Source organism: Aptenodytes patagonicus, chromosome 4 (genome assembly GCF_965638725.1).
Source record: "Aptenodytes patagonicus chromosome 4, bAptPat1.pri.cur, whole genome shotgun sequence".
Taxonomy (NCBI): domain Eukaryota; kingdom Metazoa; phylum Chordata; class Aves; order Sphenisciformes; family Spheniscidae; genus Aptenodytes; species Aptenodytes patagonicus.
In genome coordinates, this window is record NC_134952.1 from 75338002 (window position 1) to 75361569 (window position 23568).

Here is a 23568-nt window from a genome sequence, read left to right on the forward strand (position 1 = left end):
CCCCCTTACGCTTGCTTGGCCTCGGAGACGCTCGTATCCAAAGAATATGTCCCTACTTCATGCAAAGGAGAACAGCTACAGGCAGAGGGACTGTGAGCATTATCTTCCCTAGTCCAGACCTCATCCCTTTGTTGTTAAAGCCTAAAAAAAAAAAAAAAAAGAGTTTCCAGTTCTTCCCAGAAGGCAGGGTAATTGAGTGGAAATCTACATTAACTATAACAGCTCACAGAACTGATATGTGAGTTTGGCAGATATGCTTGGAGAACTTCTCCCTGGGTTAAGTACGGACACATAATTGGTAAATGTTTTAAAAAGCTTTTGCATTCTTGGCATGCCTGCAAACAGATCTTGAGATACTTACGACATATTACTTTTGAATATCTGGGCGTCCACAAATATTGGATGCCTTGATGGATCTGGCAAGAAAGGCATGGGAATTTCAGCTATTAATTTTGTATCACGATGACTATGGGTGCCCATCTCATATACTTCACACGCATTATCTGTCTGTCTATCTACCTATCTACCTAGCTAACTAGCTCACTTTTTGTAGATCTAAGCATGCAGTTGTGAATGCCGATTATTTCTAGTCTTTTGGGCTTCATACAAATAAAAGATGCTTAGCATCTTGTGGAATGGGGCTCCACATGTACACAAAATTTGCTAGCGTAAAAATATCCGTAGAAGGTTGCTACTTACATGATTTCTTCTAGCATTTGACAATCCTAATTAAAATAATGTTTGCAACAAGATGGTTGCAATTGCAATAACCAATTGTTATGGTTGTCTAATCTTGCATCCTCCTTATTAGTGTTGGACAAGTGCCTCTATAATCAGGCTCATGACAAATTTAAAGGTTAAGACTTTCTACTAAGTGTTTTGGTCTGTCTGTGTTACGTATGGTTGAGGGTTTTTTCAGCCTATGCTTTTTTTGGCCATATGGTATATTTGACTGCTTTTTTTCCCATTAATCTTTCAACAATCCAGACAAATGCAGTTCTGTGCCTCTCCTAGTCTCTTGACCCTTAAACACTGCCGCCTTACAAAGCAGAATTATGGTCTGGTCCCAAGGAACCCAGCTCTTCCTGAAGCAAGACACGGAGGGCAGTCATAGCTGTTGTATGTCTGAGTCCTTTACAAGGTTCAGATGGTAAATATTTAACTACTCCTCTTTGTTGTCTTTCTTTCTGCCTGTAACAGTATTTCACAGAGTGATATTGTCATTCTAGCAGTATGCTGTCACTAGGCTGTACCATCTTTTCTTTTCCTTTTCATTTTTCTGTTTCCTTTTCAATTTGAGGATACTGGCTGTGGCTTATTAAAAGGTCATGTTACCAAGTCTCTTTGCTTTAGCTCTCATAAATTCCCCTTCCCTGTAAAGGTGTCAGATTTATTTTGTCTTTTTATACAAATAGTAATAAAGTTTACTAATAAACATAGTTGGTTTTCTTGTTTGGTTAGAAACATAGGGTTCTTAATATACTTTATGGTATTACATGAATGGACACTATGTTCTACTTCTCAGTCAAATTAAATAAAACATCTTTCCTGAAAGACGTGCTATGTAACTTAAACATTAAGGACAACTCCCACGGAGAGTCTAGGAACCATGACATTTGGGTGGAACTTAGGGAACTAGGTATACGTGCAAAATTGTAGACCAAACAGACACTTAGCAATTGCAAAAGTCAGGAACGGGACCTCATTTTCTTTGCCATGGGTTAAATGCTGCTGCTGAAGGGCTGGTAGGATTTAGAAAAATGGAAGAGAGAAAATCTGCATAATCCAAAGGAAGTACACAGCAAATATTGGCCCCTAAATAACAAGTTGCTTCAGCAGCTTGTTACAAGGTTGATAGCTCATACAAACCCTGAGCTACATGCTCTGGAAATGCCCTGAGCCAGGGTACCCCTCGTAATGACCACCACGCTTCAACAGAAATCCATCCTGTTGTTCATCCTTAATTCATATCGTTCCTCGTTGACTATTTCTGCTCTTTTCCTTTTTCGTTCACATGAGCAATAAGCTATCTAGGGTAGCAATGCAGCACATGAAGCAGTGCCCCTTGGGGAATAAACAAACCTTACTTTCTATTGGTCTGTGTACTTTGCAAACTCCCTTAGGTACGCTTTTAAAATTAATCTATTTTGGTTATGATTTTCCTGATGAAAGAATATAAGTTGAAAGTTTGTCCTTTGAGACTCAGGATCTTTTGTTTCAGATGATGAAGGACTGCCATTTGTTGTCTGCTGCTGGTTCTTTTTGCAATGATTGACACCCAAAAGCTCCCCAAACAGAATAATTTAGAAGAAAAAAGATTCCACAGACAAATATTTAAGCTAAAGCGACAAACAGAAGGAGTACAGTTTCTAAAAAAAAAAAAAATCAAAAAAGGAGAAAGAATATGAGAGGCTTTGTATTCTTTTGTATTAGCTTTAATCTATCAACTTTAAGACTTTAAATCTGATATGGGTCCCATTCGATAAGATATTTAAGCAGTACCAGCAGTGCTTAAAGTAAGACACACACATGACGTGCTCAGCGTTATAAAAATCTCGTCTCAAAAGATAAACAATTTTTGGCCTTTTTTTCTTCCCTGCTCCATGTTCTGTTTCAAAGGAGTTACTGTCTAGCCTCCTCTTCCATCACCAGGCACAATTATTACAGTACTCTTTCAACTAAAAAGAAATGATACAGAAGTAATGTGATAGCCTGGTGACCAAGGCAGTGACAAATGAAATGTTTTTAAGAGTGACCATTCACTATAAATTTCACTTCTAGTGTATGTTGTATATTAGACCTTGTCAGTAAGTAAATCTTGTTATATCAGAAATCTAATCATTGCCAGAGTCCTTCTGAAGCCTTAGAGAAACTTATTAGCAAAGGATTTATGGCAACTCTGAACTGCTTTCAGAAAGGTACATCACATTTGCAGCTGGGACCCAGCGTGTATAACAGCTGTCCTGACAGTGTCCTTGTACTATACTGGTGTCATCCTGGCAGCTCTTTAAAACCTAAAAGCATCTGGTTCACATTCAATTTTTGTACTCAGATGACTTATCTGCATTACATTTTAGAGTAGGATGTTTCATTCATTATTTATTGTACATCGAGGTTCAAAAACCAGCAACTTTGGGTATGCCACAAAACCCTCACCCGTAGTATGAGCTGTTTACAGGACGACATATAGACATACATTTTTTGGTAAATCACTTCAGGTAGACTGAAAAACAAAAGCAGAGTTTTCATTGTGTATTTATGCAAAACTGACTGAGCAGATTAAATGCTTGAAAACAACTGCATTTCGTACTGGAAAATTGCCATTACTGTTCTGCTAATGCTCTGACAACTTACAGCGTATGTCTAAGTTGAATGCATCGCTAACTCTGACATGCGAAGTCATTCCCTTCCCCTGTCATGGGCATAATGTGATGCTAACCACAGCCAACGCATGTCAGCCTTGTTTTGTTAAAAGCGAATGATCAGCATGAAATACTATAATTTCTTAATTTTATTTTTGAAGACGAGTGTCTGGTACCAACTACAAAATTGGGAAAGAATGAATAAAAGCCTGTTGCCTCCTCACCTGTTGCCTCATAAATCTGAAGACCATTTCCAATTCTCGTTGTACAGGAAAACGTATTTCAGATAAAGTAATTCCACAAGCAAAATGGTGATGTGAGGGAATTTGAATTTTGCAAGTGCCTTTTGCATTATTTACAGATATTGACAATGCACCTGGAAGAAACGGAGATTTGGGGAACTAGCATTTCAGCTTGTAGAAAACAGAAAAATCTTAAGTTAGCAGACTGGCTGAGGGGCAGCTGAAAAACCATAAATTCTTTACTAGCGATACCTCACAATCACCTACACTTAAATAAGTTCTTGAAGAATCTTAAGCAAGTTCTTGTGTTATTTTGCTACAGCAGCATAGCAAAAAGATGGATGTATAGCAGCATTATATTGATTTACCAGTATTCCTGTGACAAACACCCATAAATTCCAGACATGCTACGGATACCAGTTTCCCAACATCTCCTGACATCATCAAAGATGATGACTGTGTGATCTTTTTCTTTTTCTCATATTATTAAAAATCATTAACAACACATAAAAGCCATAATTGCAAAACTGTTGCAAAACCATGGATGCATTTGCATTTTCCAAGTTTATGAAATGAGGTGTTTATGTTTGGCCTTCATTCCAGAAAGAACCCAGTTCAACAAAGAGAATCTAGAGGAACTGTTCCCTTTTTTGTCAGGCAGTAAACGAGTTTCGATCATTAAGATGAGTCCAAACAATTTTATTCTTTTTATTCAAATAGAGAATTAAATCTAATATATAATTTATACATAAATTAATTTTATATGTAATATATGTTAAATGATGATAAAAATAAATTATAAACCCCAGGAATTTATCATATATTCTTAAAAGACACATTTCACATCCTAGGAACTGATATTTCAGGATGTGTAAATGAAAAACAGTATCTTGGATTACACAAAGTGGCATGCCTATTTGACAGCAGAGAATTCTGAAATTCATGGTATATACCTTCAAGCTTCATTTCCGGGCAAATAACTGCCCTGTGTTAGCTTCCTAGCTCTCATTTTGAACTAGGTTTTATTTGTTTTAAACAACAAAATATTGCTCATCTCATCTTTTCTGACATCTGTCATGCTGACAATGTCCATTACTGGTCAACCATTCCCAGTTTGAGATTAGAAAATTATTGACCTACAATTTATTTCTGCAAGCATGTGAACTATCTTCCATATTCCAATCTACCTAAGTTACAACTGTTCTTTGAATAAAATAGTGGAAGAGAGTACCTAACTCTTTGAACTGTAGATTGCAAACTGCATCAAGTTGTCCACAGAAACGTTTTTATTCATGGACTATTCAACCATTTTAGAAAGAATTTTTTTTTTTTTAGTTACAGAACTCTACTTTCTACAATACTACATTAAAATTCACAGAATGCTTGAGTATAAATTTCAGGGATATATATTTCCAGGGATATATATCTCTCCAGCTATATGGCTGGGAGAGATTAAACTGAATATAGTGTTTTAAAAAGGCATTTTAAAGTTCTTAGGGAAAACAATGTTTATGTTGGAAGAAGGTGCAAATCATGAATATCCTTCACTCAGCAATATAATGTGACTGACTAGAGCAGCAGAAGACCAAGATGAGATTTCCTGTAGTTTTTGTTGTCTTCATACAATATTGAAGCCCAGCACGACTTTTATAGTTGAGTCATGAAAACACTTGCGAAGGACAAAGCTTTTTGCCCTTCCTCTCTTGAGGATTTATTACCCACAGGGTATTCGAGTTATTTTATTCTGGCTGTAGGAAAATACCAAAAATTTTTCATCTTTCTCCTAACCTTGATTTTTTTTTCATTTCCGAGCCACTTAAAAGTTTTGCCAGGGCTCCTTGAATTAGCCCGGTTTATAAAAAAGAATTATGGATATATGAAGAGAAACAGAAATACAGCTGCTATGGGGGAAAAAAGTGTCCGGCAACTGATGTTGTTGTTTTCCTTATGTTGGCTCTTCCTCCGAGGACTCCATGCGGAGTGGCACTGATGCTCTCCCTGGAGCATACCGCTCCTCCTTTCAATCCCTGCACTGATAAACTAGTGCTTAAATGGCTGCACAATCTTCTTTAGGGAATGGAAGGCATTAAGGGAAGAAAGAGACACTCTAACTAATTCTTCTCCAGAACAAAACAGAAAATGATTCACTCTTTGAAAGAGCTAACTCTGTTCTGAACCTTTTGTGCACAATTGTTTGAAGGCCAAAGTGCTCGATGTCAAAGCAGTAAAATTCCTGACAGGGGACATTACAGCGGTTGTTAATCGCCAAAGGGCTACGTATAGGCAGCCCTTAGAAAAGATATACACACGCAGTATCCCTGTTACTGTCACGGCATGTACTGTATAAAATTTACTGACCCTTAGTTGTTAAAAGCCCTGTGATCCAGAGCCTGTTATCTGTGTGCAGACAGGAATAAAGCAGGGAGACGTGGTTATGCCTTTAGGCTGATCGGCTGCAGGGAAGCTGGCGGGAGCTGGAGCTGGGGAGGGACATCTCCCTTGTGCCCGTACATCGCTCTGCTGGCTGAGCAGGCTGAGCGCGCTGGATGAAATCAGTGCGGGCTGTACCCTCGGCAAGGAAAGAGAACATCTGACGGAGCAGCACGTATTGAAACAGACGTACTCCATTGATGCGAACCTTGGGATTGTGCATGATCTAGGATTACACTTCCCCAGCTAAAGTGTAGATATTGCTTAATATTAAAATAAATAGTTATGCATAGTTACTTCGTAATAAAATAGTTCCATAGTGCTTTGATAGCCATAATGTTAAGAACTAAAGGTAACATTACAGAGGTGCATAATTCACATTAAATCTGAAATATCATTGTTAATTATTTCCTTGCCATCTCACTGCAACTGCAGAACAGATGAGTTTTCTAAAATTTACAACTATCGGTATTTGTACTGACCTCAGGACAATAATCCAGATACACCAGTTGTCTTTTCCACCCCCATAAATACAGGTGCTTAGACAAGTCAGCTTTCCCCAAAATAAACACCTACATTAGGGACGTTAAATCTAGATTTAAACTAAATAAGTAAACCTGAAAGTTAAAACGGTAAAAACTTAGGAAAACTCAAAGCCTACTTTACCCAGGTCCTGAGTTTTAAGCAATTTCCTTTGTTATTTTAAAAACATATATCTTTCACCAGCTGTTGGTACCATTCTTACTGTCGTGATACACTAGTTGTTTTATGTGCCCTCTGTTTGGGACTGGAATTACCCTACAGGCTGGTTATCCACTTCAAAGACTGCAAGCTCTTCCTGACTGAACTCTTACCATGATGCCACTGAGACTGACTTGCCTAGCTTCTGCTCTTCACAGGGAAAGCAGTCTTGTTGCAAACCAACTTCATTCAAAAGTATTGCAGAGCTAATAAATTCCGTAATTTCTCACAACAATTTTAGTAAGGTTAGTTAGTTCAAAGTTTTGAACAAAAAAAAGAAAAAAAATAGATTTTTTTGCCAGATTTCAGTGATTTTGTAGTTCCCTGGAGCTATTTCAGTGACCTGATAAAAGAGAGGACCTCGGGTCTGTTCATTTGGCTTTTCTTCCTTTGGTCTACACTTTCCCCTCTACACTCCCTTGATTTTTGGCCAGCTCCGGAGAGCCGGAAAGCTGGTGGCTGGTGCCCTACTTCGTAAAGCTCCCCAGCGACATGCACAGCCTATCAAGGACTACAGGAGGTTAAACACCCGCATAAGTCTTTGCAAGACCCAGGCCCTACTTTACTTTCCTGATTGTGCCTCTTCATAATGTGTCATGAAGAGGGCAGTGCAGTGCAGCTCCTGAGACAGAGGCACCTAATGCCATCGTAGACATCCTTGGGTACCCCGCCCGGCTTCCCCATCGAGTTCTGGCGGTGCGTGAATCTACTTTGAGATCCACGTCAGTGTTCTACGGTGGATGTCTCAGATACAACAAGTGATCTCAAATGGTACTAGATATGTCATGTTTAGGCAACTCAATCATGCCTCCAAAGTTTGTTGTTTTATTGCATGGATCAGTAACATAACAGTGTTACACTTAAAAATCATGTTAGGGACAAAAGGGAACATGAATTTTATGTGGATCCAAGTACTTACCGCTACCCTAAGGTCCTGACAGTCTAATGCAATGAGCATTTTCTATTAGCCCAGTTACAGTGCTGTTACCACTCACAGTCCAAATGAATACAGAAAAAAATCTCATTAATAATCTATTTTAACTTATTTAGCAATACATTCGCTTTCTAGTATCTACCCCTTTTCTTCAGTGTTATGCTCACCCTTGGGGGTGTCCCTCTGGGTCCCAAGGTCCACAGTGCCCATCAAGAAATTTGGAGGGGAAGGTATTACATCAACTTGTTAGTAGCATCCTGAGGGCTTCGCTGGGAGGAGCGTGGCATTCATGGTGGGGTTTCTCTCTCTTCAGTCTTGGATCTGCCCAGGGCTATTATTTCATGTTTTCTTAAGGTAATCTGCTCACTTGTACTTTTTTCCCCACTGCATCCCAGCTACAGCTTGATGATCCTCACCCCTTCACTGTTAAAGACACACAACAGCCTCCCACAGCCCCGGTTATTGGAAAAGGTCTTTTGCTTGTTATGCAGGAACTGCGCAGGTTTGCTAGACCTTTACCACATTTGGCATGCACAGAAATAAGCTTAAACAAGGTAGGTAATAGTCTTCTGACAGACAGACAATCGCTATCGCAGCTGGAAACAAGCTAAAATGAACTCCGGCCAAGGCGAGTCCAGGCAAGTCCCGAGGCCAGCACTGGTAACTTAATATACAGCATGTGGCCTTTAGTAAAATCAGAAACAATCATAGTTGCTGAGTTGCAACAGTGGCTAGCACCCAAGTTTTGATTCGCTTCCATTTTGTCAGATTTCTCTACAGCATTTAAAGTTAGACAACCAGGCTCTTGGTGCTGTAAGAGCACTGGCAGATGGAGAAACAGATGTAAAAGTGGTCGAAGGCAGAAACAAATCAGGAGTTAAATGAAGGGAAAAGCACGTTAAAGGGATTTTTGACACTTACAAAGCACAAGAAAGACTCAGGTAGTTATCCAGTTCAGTCCCCGAGTCCTGTGGGTACATATTTATAGCTGTTAGACTTCAAAAATAAATGCATACATCTGGGAGTTTGCTACAAACCTACTGCATATACTTTTTTGAAGAAAAAAAGAAGAGTTTCTTTTCCTCTGAAGGATTGCAGCACTTGCTCATGACCCAGTTGTATTTTCCGGAATTAGAACCCCAAAGAAACTAAAACCATAAAACCATGCTGTGAACAGCAGATGCGAACACGGAGAAGGCAGGTGGGGAACACGGCCAGTTGTCTTCAACTCAGGAATTAGTTTGCGGTTGATCTGGGCATTTTTGAAAATAAATAAATGGGACCAGAGTATTTGGAAGGAGACGTCATGATCTACTGAAGTTACTTCACGTTAGTCTGTCATTAAAATGATAGTGGATACTACTCCTGTTCAGTTTTCCTCTGTTCTAAGAATATTCTATTTTGTGTCTTAGAACTGGTTAAATTTCTGGTCTTTCTGCTACTAAATATATATACACAGCTCCTAAAGTATACCCTACAGTAGCTGCAGGTTTGTATACTAATACTTCACCAATATTAGGTAATGCCTTACTGCACCACTGAATTCAAGGGATGAATCTGAGACAAACAGAAACCAAGTTAAAACCTCCCCTTTACTAGGAGGTTTTCACTGGCACATTTACAGAAAAAAGATAAAAATATTCCAAAAACTTGAATTAAAATCCCTTTTCCAAATAATTCTGCCTCCCAGCTTCGTTACGATAACCAACTATTTACATATTAAGGCACACAGGGTTTATGAGGGATGGAAGATACTGTAACCTCCAGAGGAAAGGCATTAGGTACTCTCAGAGAAATTATAGAGAATTTATGTGGAAGTGGGTTGCAGCAGGAACAGCTTTGACCAAATATAGCATCCTTGTTGGGCCAGAGCCGACTGCACTGATTGGTGTGGTTGTTACTACAGGAAACTCTCTCCAGTAGTCCTCCCTACTCAGTGCATCACCAGTTTCAATCCCTTTTTCCAAAATGAAATTACATCATTGTCTTCATGGGCATAGCCTGTATTAAAGATGATGAGAGTCACACAAGATTACGAAACAGCATAATTATGGTCCTGGACAGTGATGTATAATTTCAAAGAAAAATAAATCTCTGGAGCGCAAGTTCAGAAAGATCCTGGAAATAAACTTCTAAAGTCATTTTTGTGGGCTTGTTTCCTTGAGTGCTAAACACATTTTTTTTTTCCTTCAAATTTTGTGAAAGAATTTGTTTTTCCCCAAAATTCTTCCAGCACATGTACTGGCAAATAAATGTTTCACATAAGCTGGTTTACCTGGAAAGTAAAATTTCTTCTATTGGCACATGAAGACCGTTATTTACGGTAGAATAATATATATAACACTATAGCTAGTATTTTCTCTATAAAGGTTACAATATAAGGTAGTGAAGCTATTTTTATGTGAATGACATTTTTAAAATAGATTTTAATACTAAAAATATTTAGTGCATGTGATTTTCTGTGAGGATAAACTAAAACTAAAATCTAACATGACTCAGACACCCCTAAGGAGCCCTTCAAAGAGTGCGTAACTAAAGAGATGTGACACAAGTCAATCTGAGATTGACAATACTTCCTGACAGCCCAAATTTTCATTAAATTCTTTTCCAAGGCCTTTGCAGTTATTATTAAAAGCCTGTTTCACATATTACGTTATTAAAAAGTGCCATTTTAACAAGAAGAGAGACAGTAATTATGCTAATACTTTACATAGAAACTTGCGTAAACCAGAGTAAAGTACGTGTAAAAGGAATCTCAGGTCCCAGAAGTTTATGAATTTCTTATAAATAAAGCTCTTTTTTCTGTGCTTTGTTCAGCCAAAGCCCCTGTGGAAATTTGGGGTTGAGTTGCGGAGGTTTCTTTTTTTTATGATTCCCATGTTGGATTTGTGATGATATCTATTTTTTTTGTACAAACTATCATGGGGAGTTTAACTGTAACAGGAACTGTGGAGCTGATCAAAACTTCTTACATCAAAGTCAGTGAAAAAGGAAAACAGAACACGGGGATTCTATGCAAAAAAAGAAATGATTTGCACCCTCAGAGTCATTTGAAACAGCTATGCCAGTAGGACTGCCTATCACATTTTCATTAAGTGGACTCAAACAGTTTCCTAAATAACTAATTCTTATCTCCCCACTCCTTCTTATGAAAGATATGACTTAGGAAATTTGAGAAAGCAGTGTGAGAGCAAAATGCCTCCATATAAGAAGATTTCTTGGTTTTCTCCTACTGATTTCCTTGTCCTGTTAAAAATCACTCCCACAGCTACTTCAAAACCTTCCTTTCTCTTCCTCCACGAGGCCCTTTGTTTCAGTCTTCTGCCACTTTTATGACCACGTACCTGCAGTCCAGGCGTCACCGCAGTGGTTCGGAATAGGGCTGGACTCTGCTTAAAGTATGACGACAGGGCTTGGGATGCAACAGGAGGCTGTTGATGGACACTGAAAAATGAAGGAAAACTGCTTTTAATATCACTTGAAATTAAAAGGAGCGGGTTGTAACTTTTCCACTGAATGGGTATGTTTTTTGTCAATTTTGAGATATTTTCCTAGATGCACATATGTCGAAGTATATTTCGCTGGTTTAAAATTTCTGGATTTTTAAGACAATTTTACTTACTTTTCTGCGCACATGTGTGACAATGTTCTGAGTATATCAGGACTAAACCAGAAAAACAGAGGCTGTCTTTTATCTCCCACTAACCTGTAGAGACATTTATACCTCAGTCAGTATTAAGGTAACTGAGCCTTTCAGGATACCATTAAATAATAAGCAAACATAGCTGACAGACCTAAGCTTAGAGGGACAGAGGGTTCTGTGCTCAGTAATAGCAAGCAGACGGAAAATCCTCAAGTTATTTTTGTAAACTCTGTCTTGAAATATATGGAACCGAGCTCTGCCCTTGTATATGCATGTCTAACTCCCAGAAATTTCACTTCTACTTGCATGTCTGAATATATCAGGAAAGAACTGGACTTTATATTCCCAGCTAGAAGAATTATAACATTTTTCCTGCAGTGAAACTGAGAATGATCTGCTGTCTTAAAGGAATTTGTCTGTTGGTTTTATGAAGAAATCTTGAGAGAAAGAAAATCAGATGGTAATTCCACTAATGACAAATCCTGGTGATTTCAGCTTTTTGAAGAGCCAGGCAATAAATTAGTTACTTGGTCAAAGAACTACTCTGGAAATGGCAAAATCCTCAGTTTTAAAATGTTAAATGTGGAAGGTGAATTTCACCAGGAAAATGAAAAATGCCCAGCTAATCTCTATGTCCTTGTATTTAAGGTAACCACGTAAAGTATCTTCTATTGGAGTCTAAGGAGGTGCCACTGTGCTGTTCAGATCATATTCCACATATTTTGGCAGACGTTTCCTTAATTCAGTTTTTGAATTGCAAACAATGTTATAACCACTGAAACTACAGTTCCCCACAGCGGTAAGGTATAAGCAAGGTATTCTGTGAGTGCGGGAAGATATTATTATACCTCTTTTTTTTTAATCAATTCTAAAACAATTCAAAAAATACTAATTGTAAGGCAGATAACATGGCATGAGGATTGCCGTGTTTACATAGGCTGGTCTGTAGCACCATTGCTGAAAATTAATGACAAGGACAGACCTAAGCGTACAGCACGTTTATATCTAATACTTCAGTAGATATCTGTGGTATTACTGTTTTGGTTATCCCCACTGACTTCCCAGCACGAGCCCATCTTTTTATCTTTCAGCTGAGACATCTGTGGAAAAACCACCAAACCACACACACAAAAAGTTGAGAGGTCTAGTATTCATAAATAACACCACTATGTTACAATAAATACCATCTTTTGATCAGCCTTTTTCATCACATATAAAACACAAGGCACCATAAGCCTTTGCTCAGCAACTGAATGTTTTCCTGTTCTTTTGAATACGAAACACAAATCACACATATTGCAGAAAAGGCTAGATGTCTTTGTGTGTTTTGCTAAACATAAACCAGACCCACGGCTATCATACTTTTATGAATGTACCTGGAAAGATGAGCGCTGGAGCCTATAGTGTTTGTGTATAACACAGTAGCTTGTTATTGTGAGTGATATTCTAGCTTTATTCTTCTACATTCTGGAGGAAAACAAGAAAAAGAAAACTACTTATAATTGTGATATACAAATTATGTACACTTAAAAAATGTTTAAAACACATTGCAGTTCTAAAATACCTGAAACAAAACTCTTAGCAAAAATGCGTGTAGCTTTGTATAGAGAATCTTGCATCAGACTATATTGTGGAGATTGTATATGAAAGCAATTTATGAGCAGAAACATTTCAGAAACAACCAATAGATTAGTATTTGGTGGCAGATTACCAAGCAAAGAATTATCTTACCAAAAGATATATTTTTTTTATATATATGCGATATATATATATATATACAAACACTTATTTTTATATATGAACATTGCTTATATTTATTTGATCACGGAGAGGTTCCAATCACTGGAGCACTTTAATAAAATGGGGACACAACTGGCAATGGAAGCTTTTAATTAACAGAGAAAGAGGCAGTTTAACAAGCATTCCAAAATCTGTAGAGCTTCATGTTCTTAAATCAAATTTATGTACCCATGTAAGTATATGCCCTTTTATATACCCTTTGTGTGTTTAATTGGTTAAAACATTTTGAACAGGCCGTAGCAGCGTTTTGCCAAATATATTAGCTGCGAGTGGTGTCATGTATCCGGACTTCCACTATTTGATTAAATAAACTAAATGACACTAGAACAGCAGAGATTAAAATAGGTCTTGTGTGTTTTTCCAGAATGGTGCTGCTGAGTCCCAGCATGGCAGTGTTCATACTTATATATGTCTTCCCTTAATGACAGCAGCAAGAGATTCACTGTTAGGAGTTGCTTTTATAATGTGAATAACAAAAAATAATCAGTGCTTTCACACTCGTACAACAATACTTTCCTTGAAAAGAAAAATCGGTATATTCTCTTTAAAAAAGATCAGTAGGTTTCCCTTTCCTCTGGACAGTAAAGGCAGAGTATATTTACTTTGAACCAAGTATATGCTGCCAGTTACATGGCTTCTGGAGTGGCGCTGTCTCACAGCTGGCTGGGAGAGTTGGTGGAGTGGTGCAGATGTATCTGCACATCTGTGCAATGCGTGATACAACTGCACGTCAATATGCTGCAGTGATCCTGCATTTGTTTCTTTTCTTTAGGAAACACTGTCCTTTGAAAAAATGTTGTCTCTCCTTGCCTCCTAAAACTCTCAGTGATTGCCAAGTATACCAATATACGCAAGACGGGCAAGTAAGCCTTCTCTCATTGTGCTGGTTTTGGCTGGGATAGAGTTAGCTTTCTTCATAGCAGCTAGTATGGGGCTGGGTTTTGGATTTGTGCTGGAAACAGTGTTGATAACACAGGGATGTTTTAATTACTGCTGAGCAGTGCTGACACAGAGCCAAGGCCTTTTCTGCTCCTCACCCCACCCCACCAGCGAGCAGGCTGGGGGGGCACAAGAAGTTGGGAGGGGACACAGCTGGGACAGCTGACCCCAACGGACCAAAGGGATATTCCACACCATATGACGTCACGCTCAGCATATAAAGCTAGGGGAAGAAGAAGGAAGGGGGGACGTTTGGAGTGATGGCGTTTGTCTTCCCAAGTAACCGTTACATGTGATGGAGCCCTGCTTTCCTGGAGATGGCTGAACACCTGCCTGCCGACGGGAAGCAGTGAATAAATTCCTTGTTTTGCTTTGCTTGTGTGTGTGGCTTTTGCTTTACCTGTTAAACTGTTTTTATCTCAACCCACGAGTTTTCTCACTTTTACCCTTCCGATTCTCTCCCCCATCCTGCCAGGGGGGAGTGAGCGAGTGGCTGTGTGGTGCTTAGTTGCTGGCTGGGGTTTAACCATGACAGTCATGAATACTAGGACATGAGAGGAAAAAAATAATTCACCTGGACATGAATATGTGTTTAGGTAAACAAAAAACCTAAGTCTGAGAAGGTACCTCCCGAGCGCGCCAGCCACTGAGTGCCAGGTGCTGATCAGTGCTTTCAAATTAGCCAACATTTTCATGAGGAACGCTGTGCTGCTAGCTTACTGATGCTACTTAGGAACTGGTAATGCTAATTCAGACCTGGTTTCACACCATAGACTTTTCCACCACAGTTTCTGTAAGGCCAAACAGGAAAATTCCTGATCAGAGCCTTTGTAAGCCACAAAAGCCAGCATCCCTCCTTTGGGTCCCACTGAACCTTGTCCCCATCATGGCTGGTGCACACATTAGGACTAAAAATTAATTAACTAGAAATTACAGAGGGACAGAGTCAAGCAACGGAAAACCAAATTTCAATGAAATTCGGATCAGAAAGCATACAGTTACCCAGACAGAGTATTAGGTTTAGAGCTGCTTAGAAAGCTCATCTGAGTAGTCCCAGCTTAAAGTTAGGGAACGGCTGAAGGTTTCATTTCAAAAACATCACCCGTGTGCACTGAGCCCAACAATGATGATGGAGAGAAGAGAAAAGCCGACAATAAAGATGTGATACTACATTACACAGTGAAAAATACAAAATGTCATTCACTGGATAATAGAAACCTAAACTGGGGTGAGGACAAGGGCAAGAGCTGACCTTGACCACGTAGAGCAACAGTGAGACTGAGAAAGGGAAGTGAACATTGATGGAAATTTTGTATTTTTCCGTAAAGGGATTCAAACTGTTAACACGACCACTAACTTCCACTAAGGGTTACGTGCAAAAGCAGAGCAAATTCACATGTGTCCTGGTTTCAGCAGGGATAGAGTTAATTTCCTTTCTAGTAGCTGGTACAGTGTTTTGGATTTAGGATGAGAATGATGTTGATAACGCACCGATGTTTTAGTTGTTGCTAAGCAGTGCTTACACTAGCCAAGGACTTTTCAGCTTCCCATGCTCTACTGACTGAGAAGGCTGGAGGTGCACAAGAAGCTGGGAGGGGGCACAGCCAAACTGGCCAAAGGGACATTCCATACCATGGGACGTCATGCGCAGTACATAAACTGGGGAAAGCTGGCCGGGGGGGCCGCTGCTCAGGGACTGGCTGGGCATCGGTCGGCGGGTGGTGAGCAATTGTACTGTGCATCACTTGTTTTGTGCATTATTATTATTATCATATTATTATTATCATTTTATTTCAATTATTAAACTGTTTTTATCTCAACCCACGAGTTTTTCTAACTTGTGCTCTTCCAATTCTCTCCCCCATCCCACCGGGTGGGGGGGAGTGAGCGAGCGGCTGCATGGTGCTTAGTTGCCGACTGAGATTAAACCACGACAACATGCAAACCCCCCAAACCTCGAGCTGGTTTTGAAGTCATTTCACTTCCTTTCTCTACAGTTTTCTTCAAAAATCCATACTTTCGTACAGAGCTACTGCTGTGTTTTCAGTATCTCAGGGGACACAATACAGCATCCGAGATCACTTAAAAAGGCATCTTTGTATTGATACAAGCTAGTGTAACTGCAACAAGTGCCTTTTCCTTTCCCTTTCACAAACCCAATGGGAACCAGAGCCACAAAGCAGCATTTTTGTCACTGAAAACATGCCTCAGGGAACCACCGCGCTGCCGCCCACAGCCTCCATGGTAAGCTTGAGATCCCGAAACCAGAGCCATAAATATTGTGCCTTTGCATTTAGGACTTCAGAAGTAGGTGTTCGTGTATTTCACAGGGAATTGATTTAGCTCCGAAGACAGGTACTGAAGATCTGCTTGCTTTAAAGGCTGAGGCAAGCAGACAAGCCACGGTTCACACTGCAGTGTCACTACCGGTGACTCCATTGTGATTACAGTATTGAGTATTTTTTTCCATTGTCGATGCCTCGCTGAGAAGCTTTTCTTCAAAACCTTAGGGAAGTACATCCTACTATTCTATAATGTAATTGCTAAGGTAACATGGCTTATGACATAGCTACAATAGTCTCAGTGTCTGAAAAATAACACATCTCGCTAAAAAGATTAACCTGAGTTGAACCAAGCATGTGAAAACTACTAGATTTTTTTCTCCCAAATAGAATGATTTCTTTCTTCCTCAGGATAGAGTTTTGTTAACTGAATGCAGGTATATTTCCCAAACACCACAGCTATATCGCTTTCTTGTTTAAATTTTTCTTATTGTTCATAAAATATTAAAAGTATTGTCTTCTTTAACACTTCTGCAAATGTTACTTTCTTCTGCAAAGCCCCCGATATTTTTGTTAGTGTTTTACTATTTTATAAAAAAAGACATAATAGTATGATAATTTCCTGATAGAATGCTGCTTTCACATAGTAACCCAAACTTCATAGCTTAGCAGAATTGGCAGGGTGAATATTGTCAAGTGTGATCCGTCCCAGTTAACCCAACATAATATGAAATTCCATTAGAGAAAAATGCAGCCTAAAGAGAGGACACCTAAATCATATTCAAAGCCTCTAAGACAAGACTCATTATGACATTCTGGCTTAGCAAAGGCTCTTTTGAACACCTGTGAACAGGCGAGAATTTTTTGTAGGATTTCGTTCGTTCAAAGGAATAGATTTAAAGCTATCCAGAAAGGAGAGCAAAGTTGGTAGGTTTTGTAAAGAGCTTTCTGAGAGGAAGAGAGTTTGCCTCTTTAACCGGATTTTTTAATTTTTTTTTTAATTTTATTTGAAGCTCCTGAAGGAGGAAGTGCTTATCTTGAAGGGTTCATGCACACACTCCTAGAAATCTCTCTCATAGCTAATTATTCTTTCCGAGTGCTATATCTTTGTAGAAATATATTAACTTCCCTTATTCTTTTTGTGCTACAACTTGGATTGGCTTAGTCAAAAATGTCTTCTGCTGGGTTTTAACATTTGAAAAACTGTATTCCCCCAAACAATTATAATCTGATAATTCATTAGAAAATTTTATAAATGTAGACTTGCAAACTATACTGAGGAACAGAAGCTCTACAGAATCTTTAATCCATCCATTTCTAAAAATTGACGTGATCTTCATTCATGCTACAATACATTAGTTAAGAATGAAACAGAGTTTCACATTGTATACCATGGAAGTTTTATAATTACTTTTTATTACTTAAAATGTTTTTAGAATGTTTACTTGCATGGGAAAATTTCAAACAAAGCTAACTACAGATTTGTATGTGTGTGCTTGACCAAGCTTGGTGAGGGTTATGAGAAGGTAATTGGAAAAGAAGTAAGCTTTAACTAACATTATAAAATTAATTTAAAAAATAAAACTTTTAAAAATTAATTTCCTCTTGATATGCATTTTTGGAACATCCTCAGTAAACTAAGTACTAGATATTTTTTCCGCTATCTTGGCATTAAATAAAAGTTGAAGAAACATAAATAATAATATCTATCCTCCTGATATGCTACATTGTTATAGATCAGTTCTTCTCAGTCTGATTACTGGAATCTGAATAGAAATCTATTTAAACTTATTTCAATATCGTGTTGGACTTTGCCTTTTAAAAATTTTATGTGGATCCGAATGTGTCCCCTAACTGCTCTGTTTAGCGGCTCCATCCACAGCAGCTAAATACAAGCAGTGACACACAGCAAATACAAGCAGTGACAAATATTCCAGCCGTACTCCATCACGCAGCCTCACTAGCAGGCTGCTGTCTGCTCTGGAAAGGTCTTGCAGTAGTGTCCAGTGAAGGAAGGCTGTCTGCACAGTATTAGGGCTAAGTCCACAGACAGAAGTAGACCTCCAGAGCAAAAGAGTCATTGTGCAAGGAGCTGATGGTCTCACTGCAAGCTTTTTGGCAGATTTCTCTTCTGGCCAGCCTAGTTATGTAGAACGGCTGCCCGGTAGGGGCTGACAGTTATAAGGTGCACTTGTGGAGCACATCTTTTATTTTACTTCCATATGCCAAGAATACAGACTGTGCTCTCCAAGGCCACTCCCAGATATTTACCAAAGCACGCTTAAGCAGATGTGATTGATATACACTGTAAGAGTGCACCGCTAAACTGAACGAGAGCATTGGTAGAGACATTTCCTAAACTGATACCGCTGCCAGATGTTAAAATCAACTTGGGCTCAGCAAATTTTTTTTGGAAAGCAGGTATATCTGATCCAAATGCATCTTGACTTTCTGTTAATCAGCCTACCTTGTTCTCTGGCAGACTATATGGAGAATCGCACAGACTCCCCCCCTTCCAAGGTAGTTTTTGCATAGAATTTCTGGATTTTTTAAAGATCTATTCCTGAATTAAAGTCCTGAAATCCTCCATGACATTTAATTTCTGTTCCCCATCCAGATTTCCTCAATGCCACATTGCAATTCAAAAACAGAGAGATCAAACTCTTCCCTTCTATTCTGTAGGATGTGGCTATGTGCAAAGATCTTGAAATAAATATTAAATAGAATATTAAATCTTTCAGCACTATTTCATTGGAGCAAATACATGCTCATTATCCACATATTGGCTAATAATAAGCAGCATCTTAACAGATCCTGACCAATCTTAATTGGAACATACACATGTATCTCTAGCCATATTTCATTTGATATTCTTTTTCTTCCTTTTTCAGACAGTAATTAAGAAAAGAACCATTGAATAAAAATGTATTCAATAAACATTAATGTATTTTAAATACAATGTTCTGCACATAATATGGACAATTCAGATGGAAAAAAGCTGATATTCATCTGTCTCATCTGGGATTTACTTTGTTGATGATTATGGACACAACTCTGCTGGATACTGGCACGGAAAATATAGAGAGCACTGGGAAATCAGCCTTGGAGAGGTCCAGAGAGGAGCAGAGAACGAGGTGATGAAGAATACTAGAATGAATATTGTGCATGGATGATGTCTTAAAATGGCATACGAACAATTTGAACAGTCTGAGAGAAATGCATGTGGCAGAGATTACCTAGATATAACCAAATGTGGTTGACAGGGAAGGGTTGTTTGTGAAAATTATTACTATGATTAGCAATATCACTCTTTTATCTTAAGTCTTTATTTAGCTTCTATGGGCAAATTCATACTGATTGAGGGAAAAAAAACCCTGTGGGATAATCTCAAAGTTGCCCCAGTATCTTAAGCATCATTTGACACAGACAGCCATTTGCGGGGAAGATCTTTTTAGGGTAGCGGGATGAATACGCTTTGATTGTAACTGGTAATTCAGATGACAGCAGCAGTTATCTACACAGCCTCAGTATCCACTGCTTTACATCTCATTTCTCAGGATCTGCTGCTTTACATCTCATTGCATATATTCCAACAGGATAACAAAAAGCTCAGTTCCCTCATCTGTCTGGTGGATTATTTCCAAAGGGGGATAGGTACTGGGATATCAGACCTCTCCTGAGCATCATAACCTAACCGGGCAGGCATGCAGGGAGCTTGTAGCTATAGTGCTTGCCTTACAAACACCTTCTTAGGATTCACACTGACTAAACCACTAGCTGCTGCACCTGCTGCAAAACAATGACAGATTCAGGTAACACAATATTAATCATATCCCTATTAAAGAAGGAGGCTAGGTTAATTTCAGAGAGTCACTGCAAACTAAATCATATTAGTGTATATGCAATGCAGGTATCTGGCTTCTGTCTGCTTTTCTCTAGGAATACATACTAGACACATACCAGACTTCTAGTTTCAGCAACCATTCTTCCTTCAAAACATCCACACATCAACATGCATGTGTATCTTTACACGCATAGGTACACACAAACCACACGCTTTTCTTCTTCTCCAACAACACTAACGTGACATCTTTATGTAACAAGAATTATCTGTTATCTATAGCCCTTCAGATTCATCTGAAAGGTTAAGAAGTAGGTTAACACCAGAAGTAGGCTTTTTTTCCCTTGAAATTCACAAGCATTACATAGTTGCCCCATGTATCCAGAAATCTTGCAGTCTGCGGACCTTGACCCAAAGAATATATCATATAATATTTTCGGTAACCAGTGAAATAAAGATAGCAAAAATTACCTCATGAGAACAACCTTCAGCAACACTTTATTACATATGACACATACTTACTTAAAGCAGTCCTCTGTACAACAGAATAACTGTCAGTGACTTATAATATGTTAATAAAAGATAGTACATCAGATGATTTTCTAATAAAGGCTCTTAGTTCAACTGAGTCAAATATAGGAGCTTTATGTACTTTGACAAACACTGAAACACAAGTATCTGAGCACTGGGATATAAATTTATGACCAGATAAAAGTTATTTTCCACTCTTGATACGAAAATATGATCTACTGTCTGTGCCAGGTGCCCATGCAAGTGGTGCAGTCTATTCATTGCGAGCAAGAGCTAACTCCTTTCTCTCTCTCTGGATTGCAGATACAGACTCTTCTCTTGAAATAAGGTACTCAGCTAACTTTATAGGATATTGGAAAGGCTTTTACTGAAGCATGTAGCTCTTGTACTACAATGTACACAGCTGCTTGCTTGAGCAGCCAGTTCAATTCAGTATGCAATTCCTGGTCTGGCTCATTGATCTGATTAGCTCTTGATCAGCTCAAATTGAGATCCTTTCTTCAGTCTATAAACATAAGTGAGCTCTTTACTTTGTGATACCCACAAAGTAAATTTATTTCAAAAAATGTACTTCCTTCTCCAGATACTCCATTTTACCGCTTTTGCTGACTTCTTTGCTCTCTTCAACTGTGGAGACACAGCCCAAGTAGCCACAGTCTAAATTGCTCTTTTAAACAATTTCTCCAAACCCTTTATTTCCATTTTGAGTCTTGCACTATTACAGCTCTGCATTAGCATATATACTTTATATTAATTGCAAAATTCTTTAATATTTCCTTTTTTTTTTTTTTTTTTTTTAATCAAGTCTCTATATATTACCATTGAAGGGATGAGGAAAAGTGGGTGATTAGGAGAATGAGTTATCTGGTACCATCACTTTTCAACATATTGTCTCTAAAGTTTCTGAGGAATGTTTGAGAGCAACAGCTGTGTGACAACACTGCCAGATTTCTTCGTTATTGCAGATAATCCCCAATCCTACCTAATCTCTCTTTCTGTCTATTCATCTGTGACATATACAAAGCTCCAATCAACATCATATCTCAGTCCTAGTCTTAGCACTTCTCCGCTAAATATGTGATTCTCCACCTCTACCCTGCTCTCGAGAGACCCCACCTGGAGCGGGGTTCCCCCGGCACAAGACAGACATGGACTTGTTAGAGTGGGTCCAGAGGTGAGCCATGAAAATGGTCAGAGGGCTGGAACACCTCTCCTCTGAAGAAAGGCTGAGAGAGTTGGGGTTGTTCAGCCTGGAGAAGAGAAGGCTCCGGGGAGACCATTTTGCAGCCTACCAGTACTTAAAGGGGGCTTATAAGAAAGACAGATAAGAGACTTTTTACCAAGGCCTGAAGTGACAGGACAAGGAGAAACTGTTTTAAACTGAAACAGGGTAGATCTAGATTGGATATAAGAAAGACATTTTTCATGATGAGCATGGTGAGATACAGGTGGAACAGGCTGCCCAGAGAAGTTGTGGATGTCCCATCATTGCAAGTGTTCAAGGTCAGGATGGGGCTTTGAGCAACCTGATCGGGTGAAAGATGTCCCTGCCCATGGCAGGAGATTGGACTAGATGATCTTTAAAGGTCCCTTCCCACCCAAATCACTCTGATTGTATGATACATCCACACTGTAATGACGGCTGTTATAGGAGCACATTCAACCTTGAAATGCCATGGCAAAGTCTTTGGCAAAAGGCAGTAAAAGCAAATATTTTTTTCCATTTTAGCTGTTGGCTGTGTGCTCTATTAGTTTATCCTAGAGATACCTACCAACTCCTAAAAACATTGTTACAACAGTTCATGGGAACTGGGACGTAGGAGGACACTCATATTGTTCAGTTTTAAATTCTTTTTTTTTTTTCTGCTACCATTTAAAAATAACTCTTATTCTTCAGTGGTTTTGTATAAACCAGGTCTTGACTTGCACTCAATAACGTGCTGTACAGTTTCTTGTCAAAAAATTGCTTATTAACGTTGATCTCTCATTAATTGCTCGAGCTGAGCACCAAGCCTGTAAGCAGAAGCAACGTGTCTGTTCTGTTAATCTAGGCAGCTTTTAACCTGGATGTAGTTTCTGGTCATGAAATCATCTTTCAAGTAAAAGATGCTTTTTCCCAGATAAGTGACAAGGCTTTAATTGGAACATTAACTCAGTTTCTCTGCACTTTCCTTGTGCTAGAAAGTATTTTAACAAATTGAACTCAGGTTACCTAGTGACAAGAACACATTTTTTTCAGCCTTCATTCATTTGCTTTCAAAATCTGTTTTAATCATTTTTCATAAGTAGTCTCTGTTGCTTCATCAAAGCAAGCACCATTTTGATTACCGAAACAGGCCATTTTCTTTTTCTGGCGCTCTGAGAAATCAGAGCTGAAAACACCTTCCCACCATTAGTTTTTTCTCTTTGGAAAGTAGTAGCATTTTAAAAAAAAGAACTGTAAATTTAGCGTTATTAAACAAACATAAGCAAAATAAATGAAAGCAAATTGCAAAAGGAAGACTTTTTTCAAGCTTCCTTTTGTACCACAGCTGCAAAACAAGTAAACATTATATGGAAATGTCTAATCTGCAGAATATTCACACTCTCAGACCCATGATGGCTGGTAGATATGGGAAATACTGACTGTCGTAACATTTTTCAAGTAGAAATGCTGACAGAGAACAGTAATTTCTTCCCCCCAAAACCATATTATCATTTGTCTAACCAGGAAACTTTCTATTTTAAAGTTAATGTTTCATTAGCTTTTTTCATCAGAAAAAGTAGCTGAAGCATAAGTGTACAAGTAACCTTTGGGCTTTAACCAGCATATTTTTTGTGATG